General features: G+C 36.0%; 1 protein-coding gene across 1 annotated transcript in view; it reads right to left on the bottom strand.

The window, feature by feature from the left end:
* EXOC6B (exocyst complex component 6B) overlaps window positions 1–10,084 on the bottom strand; it is an 859,602-nt gene that overhangs the window by 619,635 nt on the left and 229,883 nt on the right. The gene's annotated exons all lie outside the window — the stretch shown is intronic.

Below are 10,084 nucleotides of genomic sequence, written 5' to 3'. Positions count from 1 at the left end.
AACCATGGCAATGAGACGATATACGATAGAATGAATGTAAAACTAATGTTCTCCCATGTAAACTATCACATAATTCACAATAAAACATTAAAAAAGAATAAACAGGAGACAACCAGGGAACCAATGAAGGTAGGAATGAACCAAATAGAAGAAAAAAGATGTGTAAAGGTCCAAACAAGTTTTGTCTTAAAGTCAATAGCTAGAGTCCCACAAGCAACTAGGAGATGGACTCCGGATAAAGCTGAGAAAATATAGGCAGTAAGCATGTGGTAAATGATGGCCTGTCATAGCCGACTCTGTGTTGTTGTTGTTGTTAAGTGCCGTCCACTTGGTTCTCACTTATAGTGATCCTGTGCAGGATTTCCAAGGAGTGCCTGGTGAATTTGAACCATTGCAGTCTAGTGCTTATCCTACAGCACCACACCAAGACTCTGGATGCTTCTGTACAGCCCTCAGCTAAAAAGTTGTTGTTTTTTTAATTATTTAAGGGTTTGTTGTTGTTGTCAGGTGCCATCGAGTCGGAACCAACTCATAGCGACCCCATGCACAGCAGAACAAAACAATGTCCGATCCTGGGCCAACCTCACTACCGCTGCAACACTTGACGCCATCAATGATGCCACCTGGCCGATCCATCTCGTTGGGGGTCTTCCTCTTTTTCTCTGACCCTCCGTCTTACCCAGCATGTCATCCTTCTCCAGCGACTGTTCCGTCCTGACAATATGTCCAAAGTATGAGAGACGAAGCTTAGCCATCCTGGCCTCCAAGGAGCACTCTGGCTGCACTTCTTCCAAAACAGATCTATTGGTTCTTTTGGCAGTCCATGCACTTTTAGTATTCTCCTCCAACACCACAACTCAAAGGCATCAATTCTTCTATGATCTTCCTTATTCACTGTCCAGCTTTCGCATCCATATGAGGTTACTGAAAATACCATGGCTTGGGTCAGGCACACCTTAGTCCTCAAACTGACATCTCTGCTCTTCAACACTTTAAAACATTCCTGTTTAGTAGATTTGCCCAATGCAATACGTCGTCTAATCTCTGGACTGCTGCTTCCACGAGTATTGATAGTTGGTAAGGGAGGGGGACAGAAATAGGTTAATTAAAAAAAAAAACAACTGACTTCCATTTTTAAAAAGCTGGAATAAGTGTTCTTTTCTTTGTTGTTGTTGTTGTTAAGTGCCATCAAGTCAGTTCCAACTCATAGTAATCCTGTGCAGGGTTTCCAAGGAGCAGCTGGTGGGTTTGAACCACTGACCCTGAGGTTAGCAGTTCACTGCTTTTCCTACAGTGCCACACCAGCTCTTTTCTTTACTCTTCCCATTCATTAAGTACAGGTAAAGAATCTGCATGTTATGTATAAAACAAGCATAAGAAAGAAGACTCTGAGAGAAAGAGAATAGAAGGTCTTTGGACCCAAGAAATTACACAACAATGAATTCCCTGGGTTTTATTTTGACTCATATATGCCAGACTGTACAGGGTCGCTATGGGTCGGAACCGACTCGACAGCACTTAACAACAACAACATGCCAGACTGGGTACTAGAGAAATTAGCAACCTGAAAAAGCCAAGAAAACAGCCCCTCTCTTTCTGAAAAACCAGGAAAAGGACAGCCAACAAGACAGAAAACATTTTCACAGTAACTGTTTTACCTGTGAGCCAAACACCATAGAAAAAAACTGCAGCCCCAAGGATCACCTCACTAACAAAGGCCAAATGGGGAACTGAAACTTCCACCCTCTCCAGGCTGCAAAAAGGTATTTCAGCCAGACCCTCTCTGTGAGTGATATGAGAAAAAAATGAGCAGAAGGAACAAGGATCCACCTCATAGTCCCAATGAAGATTTTGGAATAGAAATGAAAAAAGAAATCGAGAAATCCAGTCATAATTAGAGAATTCAACATACTTAATCTCAACAGTTGATAGTCACAAAATCAGCTAGAAAACAAAACGCACCAATATCATCAACCAATCATCTAACTGAAACTTACAGAACATGCCATTAAAAAAACAGTAGAATTCTCAAGCATGCATGAGTATACGCCAATCTCAACAATATTCTGAGCCATAAAACAAACTCCAACAAATTTTAAATAATTTAATTCAGAGTATGATCTCTGAACATAATAAATATCCCAAATAATTGGAACCCAAAGTAAGAGATAGTCTCAAAGTAGATAAAATTAAGAATACACTGAAACTGAATGAAAATGAAAATACAAAGTCTAAGAGTGTTGCTACAAAATTGTTGAAATTGATTGCAACTCACAGCGACCCTGTATTGGGTTCTGAGGAACACCTGGGGATTTTGAACCTCCAACCTTTAGTTTAGCAGTCCAGTGCTTACTTATCCTACAGTGACACACCTTTACTAAACAAAACTATCAAAATGTGAAGCAACTGCTTAACAACATATCCTCCATGTAAGTCTATACATTTCTGAAGGTGGTGTTTCTATTATCTCTAATCTTTGTCCACAAAGAATTCTGCATTCTTTGCTTTACCTCACATCTAAATAGCAGTTTTAGCATCCTCAAGGAACACAAATCATGTTCCTTTTAAATGTTCTTTGAGTTTGGGGAACTGAAAATGTATGAAGGAGCAAGATCACATCTGGAGGGTGGCTGGAACAAGGTTTCCCAACAAAATTCTCCTGGGACAGTCCTTAGTGCCCTCAGTGAATTAGCAGGTGTATTGTCTTGATGGAAACAAATTCTTCAGGACAACTTTCCTGGCTTTTCTTTGGTCACCAATGCAGTTTTCAATTTTATTAAAACATCTTCCAAATAAGTCCCAAAATCTATCAATTTTACCCCTTTGGAATTTAAAACACAGGCCGTAACTTGTGAATTAGCCTCTCGGCATTGAATTTAACTGACTCAGAAGATCCCCTTAGAAACTAATGTTTTGGTTGGACCTTGCTCTCTGGATTGTGTTGGTAAATCCAAGGTTCTTTAGGGTGACTATTCGTTTCATAGAATCACCTTCATTAGCTTTAAACTTGCTTAAAAGACTGACAGAAGGCTCGTTAGCTGATTTTTAGGCAACACATTTGGCACCCACTGAACTGAAAGCTTGCTGAGGCCAAGATGATCATTTGAAATTGAAAATGCCGAATCATGTGAGATCCCAATTTCAGTAGTTATCATATCAGAGGTAATTTTATTTTCTTCTTCCACCAGTTTCTGAATGTTAGCCACAGTTTCTTCATTAGTTGAGGATGACAGTCTTCCTGCTCTTGGCTCACCTTTGAGGTCTTCCCGGGCTTCCTTGAAAAGCTTGTTGTTGTTAAATGCTGTTGAGTTGATTCCAACTCATAGTGACCTGTATACAGTTTCCAAGGAGCAGCTGGTGGGTTTGAACTGCCAAACTTTGTGGTTCACAGCCCAGTGTTTACCTTACAGTGCCACACCATCTAAAAACTAGTATAAGCTTGTTGCAAAGTTTCAATGATTTGGAAAGATGTCCACTTGAGTTTTGCCAAAAATTTGGTATTAGCCCTGATCTAAAAATCATTTCCCACCCCCACACCACATGGCACAAAAAGTATCCTTAAACAACAAAAAAAAAAGAGGAACACTTATGAGACTAAGACAAGTATATTATTATTATTGAGAGAACCTGTCTACAGCAATCCATTGATTACAGAGACATGCTTAAACACGTTTTGTTTGGAATAAACCCGTGCATGTATAAAATGAAACCAAATTATAGAGACTTTTTTTACTCACCCTCATATAGTACAACAAAATTATGGGATGTAACTAAAGCAGTGGGGGAATGCATAGCCCTGAATACATATATTACAGAAAGCTTTAAATCAATAATCTCTCTCCCAAGAAATAGGAAAACAAGAGTAAATTAAACCTAAAGTAAGTCGAAGGAAAGAAATGTAAAAGATAAAAATAAAAATCAGTTAAATTGAAAGCTGGAGATCATTAGAAAATAACTAGTGAAACAAAAAGCCAGTGCTTTGAAAGACAACCAATATGAGTAATGAAACAGAGGCTATCATTAGACTGCAAACACTAAAAAGAATAATGAGACTATTAGAAATAACTCAATACAAAATTACTTGAAATTACAAACTGACAAAACGAACCCAATATGAAATTATTTGACTGGCCATATAACTATAAAGAAAATGGAATTTGTTACTAAAAACTTCCCCCAAATTGCCAAGCCCAGATGGTTCAACTAGAAAATTCTGCCAAACATTTTTTAAAAAATTAATAACAATTCTACAGAATCTCTTCCGAAAATAGAAGAGAAAGGAACACCTCTCAATTCATTTTATGAAGCCTATTTATGAAGCTTATATATAAGAAAAAACTACACGTCAACATCCTTCAAGAAAACAGATTTAAATAATCTTAACAAAATATGAGCAAATAAAATTTAGCAATATACAAAAAAAATTCACAGTACAATCAAGTGAAATTTATTCCTGGGATGCAATGTTAGTTCAATATTAAAAATAAATTTATGAAATCTACTATGTCAAACAAAGGAGCTCTGGTAGCATAGTGGTTACAAATAGGGCTGTTAACCTCACGGTCAACAGATCAAAACTACCAGCAGTTCTGCAGGAGAAAGATGAGGCTTTCTGCTCCCATAAAGATTTACAGATCGGAAACCCTATAAGAGTTGCTATGAATCAGAACCGACTCCATGGCACAGAACCACAACCATCACCACCACCATGGCAAACATGCTTAAGATCTTAAAAAACATAATACTCAACAGAAAATTCACATGACTATATCAAATGAAGCAAATAAATCATTTGATAAAACTCAACATCAATTCATGATAAAACCCTCAGAAAGCTAGATACAGAAGAGAATTTCCTCAATTTGATAGAGAACATCACAAAAACTGATAGGTGACATTATATTTAGTGGTGCAAGGTTCCACTAAGAACAGGAACAAGCAAAGATGTGTGCTCTCATCACTGCTATTTAACATACTGCTGAAAGTTCTAACCAGCACAAAGAGTCAGAAAAGAAAAGAAAAAGCTTAAAGATGGAAAAGGGAAAAATAAAACTGTCCCTATTTGCAGATGACATGATGGATAATCTAGGGAGACCATACTATAGAATGTTCATGAAACACCTCCTAGAACTAACAAAAGAGTTAGGGTATGTGATCAACAAGCAAAACCCAGTTGTATTTCTACATACTAGCAATAAACATGTAGAAACATATAGAAATACACCATACATAGGTATATTCATAACAAAATATATACAGAATTTTTATGTAAAAAAAAAATATCAAGGATCTAAATAAATGAAAAACCCTACTGTGCTCATGGATTAGAATACTTCACAAAATGAAGATAATAATTCTCTCCCAAACCAACATATGTGCTTGATTCAATTCCTATCTCAATCCCAGAAGCATATTGTGTAGCTATACACAAGATTATTCTAAAATTTACATGGAAAGGCAAAGAAACTGAAATAGCTACAAAAATTTTGAAAAAGAAGAGTAAAGTGGGAGGAATCACTCTACCCAATTTCAAGACTTAATTAGTAACAGTAATCAGGACTGCATGGCATTGGCAGAAGGACAGGCATATGATCAAAGGAACACATTAGCGAACCCAGAAATAGACCTTGCAAGTATAGTCAACTGATTTTTGGCAAAGGTAAAAAAAAAAACAAAAAAACTCAAAGCAGGAAGAATAATTTTTCCTCCCAACAAATGGTGCTGGAGTTATTTGGTAAGCACAGGCCAAAAACAACAAACTTTGACCTAAGCCTCACACCTTATATAAAAATAACTTAAAATGAATTATAGATATAAATGCAAAGCATAAAGCTGTACAAATTTTAGAAGATAATGTAGGAAAAACTCATCCCAGTCCTCTGGCAACATTCTCAAATCAAAAAATACCATTCATGAAAGTGGTAAAAACAAAACAAAAATCAGCTTCTTCAGAATAAAAACACTTTGTTCTTCAAAAGATCTTGTTCAAGATAGGAGTATCAATGTTGTTGTACAGTGCTGCTGAGTCACTTCCGAGTCACAGAAACCCTATAAAGAAATATCAAGTGTTGCATGCAAATGCAAATGTGTGAGTGCAAGTATATATAAGATGGGGCTTCAAAAAGTTTATGAAAAAATTCCATTATTTTTTAATTACATTCTTCCACAAACTTTTTAGCACCTCTCATACTAGTGTGGCACTGTAGGATAAGTACTGGGTTACTAACTGCAAGGTTGGTGGTTGAAATCCATCAGACACTCCTCAGAAACCCTATATCAGGTCACTATGAGTTAGAACCAACTCAAGGGCACATAACAACACATAATTATATGTACACAATGTACCAATGTCAATATCCTAGTTTGGATACTGTATTATAACTATACAAAATATAACTGCTGCAAAAACTGGGTGTATGTGGGACCTATTTGTACTACCTTTGTATTTTTTTTTTTTTTTTAAGGTTTTTATTGTGGATTGAGTGAAAGTTTTCAGGGCACATCATCGGTTTCACATTCAAACATTCATATACCTTGTTTCATTACATTGATTATAATCCCCTCCACATACCATCAGTTAACAGAGTTTCTCTATATCCTCCTCAGCTTTTTTTTGGTGGGGGGGAAACTTTGCCTTTTTGGAATTTACAGTCTCGGCTTTTAGGGAAGGCCTTTACATTTATCTGTGGGTATCCAGGCCTCATGTATGGAATTACTAACCAGCATAACTGAATAATCAGAAAAGGGACATTTTGCTATGTCTGCTAGGTGGCCAAAGTCTGATCCTCAGAGACTACCTTTGTATTTTTCTGTGACTATATAATGATTTCAAAGTCAAAGAATATGCAACAGAGACCATATATGACCACCAAACCTAAAATATCTACTATGTATGTATTTACTATCTAGCCCTTTACACAAAAGTTTGCCAATCCATGAGGGTGAGTGACCATTTGGAGAATGGATAAAAGGATGACAAAAAAAAAATTAAATCAAGGAAATAATCTTATGCATACACCGGGCAATAAAACTGAGTCCTTAAGATTCCAAGCTAAAATTGCCCAAAACTGAAAAAGCCAAACAAATCCACTGCCATTTAGTTAATTCAATTCACAGTGACCCTTTAAGATGGAATAGAACTGCTGCTTAGTTTCCAAGACTATAAATCTTTATGGAGCCAGAAGCCTTATCATCATTTGCAGAGTGGTTGGTTGGACTGAACCACTGGCATATGGTTAGTTGTCAGATGCTTAACCCACTGCACCACCAGGGCTCCAAAAATACTCAATGACTAGTTAAAAACACTGTATTGTAAAGGCTAGAAGTAACCATGAGAGCTCCATTGAAAAGTGAGTTCAGTGAAACAAGAACTGAAATTTGGAAAGGATTCATTAAAATCCCAACAAAAAGATGTTTCAGCATACACTCAGTTCTTTGGAGAGATTATCTCGCCAGTTTCCTTTCACTGTGTTTTCCAGCTGACAGGTTTATCACTTTACGGTTATGACTGCCAACATTTACCTTGTTCAGCAACCACATCAGCAGCATCTACCTCAGTACATGGCACAGAGCAACTAATTGGCAAATATTAATCAATCAACCAATGATTCACTAAATGAATAATAACAACAAAAACAGTCAAACCTTACTAAATGTTAGCATGTGTCAGGAATGATACTGCTATTGTTGTTGCTGTTAAGTAACGTCAAGTAGGTTCTGACTCATAGCAACTCTGTATAGGGTTTCTGAGGAACAACTGTTAAGTTTGAATGGCCAACCTTGTGATTCAAACCTTGCAGTCCAGTGCGCTATACTGCAATGCCATACCAGCACTATATAATTTAACTGTTTTAATCCACCAACTACTCTTTTAGGTAGATTTATTATTTCAAATTACTGATTATAAAAAGATTAAATTTGTTGACCAAAGTGTCACTGATAGAAAATGATTAAGCAGGATTCAAAAATCAGGCAGTCTGATTAAAAAAAAAAAAAAAAACTACAGTTCTAATCCAGGGTTCAATACCACTTCCATAAAATTATCCTCTATCTGCAACAGTGAGTGAAGTAACAAGTAAAATGAAGGAAATTAGACTGAAGACTGGGGAGTGGTGACTTGAATTGAATTGACTCAGTTAACCTTAGAAAAGGCATTTGGAAAGGAAACGCCCTGAAGGCACAATTGTTTCTAAGTATAACTAATTGCCTAGTAGAAGAGGCTGCAATAATTTCTTACTTTAATAATGTCATATAAGCATTAAAATAAACAATTTGTGATTGAAATGCCTATACTTATTAACCCTAAAACGATATATGCTTCCTTTCTACTTGAAGATAAAATGTAAGTATGGCACAATGATATATATAGCTAGTTGTAATTAGGCTGCTTCTGACAGGAGTCTGAATTAAATGTCTTCTCAAAGTCTCTTCCCAAATTATACAGGATCTCTGGTTAGGGACTTATTATAAGCAAGTCAATACATATGATTATTCAAAAGTTCGTAAACAAAGCCATACAGTGCCAGGTTAGACAATTTTTATATATAATGTATTAAATTTCAAATTTCGCTCCCAAAAATAAGAAAGCAAAACTGAGCAATTGTATTTAATAAACACAGTAGGAGAAAGGTTAGTTTTTAAAAGAAGAAGGAAAAAAAAGAATGGCAGAAAGAGGAAAATGTGTAACCATCTGGCAACCATACAATATTTGAGAAAATGTTAGTGTTCTAATTGAGATCTAATTGAGTTTGATTTACTTGTCAAGATAATTGCTTCAGCATTAATGAAGTATGTCTCCTGCAGCTGCAGAGAAAGCTAACCCTTACATTCTGCTGATTATATAGGATACACATCACTCATTCAAGTCAACATTGCTAGGCTCATGTTACCCCCAAAATAGCTTTCTGTATATTGATTATTAACATTTCAGATTTTGACGTTAGCATTTTCTCCGTAGATTAAGATTAAATTTTGTTAAAACTTAAGAGGAAATTGGTGAGTCTACATAGAGATTAGTCATAAAACTATTCACCATCAAAAATACTGACTTCTAAAGAATTCTGTTAACGTAGTCTTAAATCCTCAGAGTATCTTCGCCACCATAATTGTCTGTATCTTACTGACAAAATAATTCATCAGAACTCATCTTTATCATTTTTTTAAAAAGTTTTACTATGATTTGGATGATACTTTACAGAGCAAATTGATCTCCCATTCAACAATTCAGACACTTTACCTATCTTCTTTATAATATTCCTTAGTTTAAAAGATTCAGAGCATCTTTCCAAACAGATTGAGATAATCTTCTCAAATTAACACAAAACAAAAAAACTAGTATTTCCCACTGCCTTCCTTAATAAGTAATTTCAATATTTATTGACAGTCCCTGAAATTTTTCCTACATATATTTAACTATTTTAAATTCTGCTATATAATCAATTCATTTTTCTTCACCGAAGTGGTAAAGAATACTTAACCACCATTCTTCAAAATTAAATATGTATACATACACTAAAGATACCTGGCAACTGGCGATGCAACAGTTAAGTGCTCAGGTACTTACCAAATGTAAACAGTTTAAACTTACCAGCTGCTCACAGGGAGAAAAGATCTGCTCCCATAAAGGTTACAGCCTAGAATGGCTATGGCGCAGTTCTCCTTTGTCCTATATAGTACCATGAATGGCACACAACAACAACATCATACATATACACCCACTTCTCATTTATAGAAAAGGCAGTCATTATGCAAAAATCAACATTAAGTGAAAATGAGGGATGACTACAGAAGACCACAAAATTGAGGATGACTACGTCATTACATAATTGCCAAATTTCTTCATATCATAACTACCAAAACACTGAGAGGCATGGCCCAGTCAAGTTGACACATAACGAGCCATAAAAATCAAGTCTTACTTTCAGCTCGTAGCTTGGCACTCATTACTGTACCGTCATCAATATACAAAACAGTCAAATAGTTTTTTTTTTTTTCACCATTATCATAAATGTGAAAGGAGCTCTGGTAGCATAGTGGTTACGAATCGGGCTGCGAACCTTAAGATCAGTGGTTCGAAACTACCAGC

Source organism: Chrysochloris asiatica, unplaced genomic scaffold, assembly GCF_000296735.1.
Source record: "Chrysochloris asiatica unplaced genomic scaffold, ChrAsi1.0 scaffold00052, whole genome shotgun sequence".
In the NCBI taxonomy this organism is placed as follows: domain Eukaryota; kingdom Metazoa; phylum Chordata; class Mammalia; order Afrosoricida; family Chrysochloridae; genus Chrysochloris; species Chrysochloris asiatica.
Note: the sequence above shows the minus strand (reverse complement) of the source record. Positions and strands in the feature narration are given on the sequence as shown.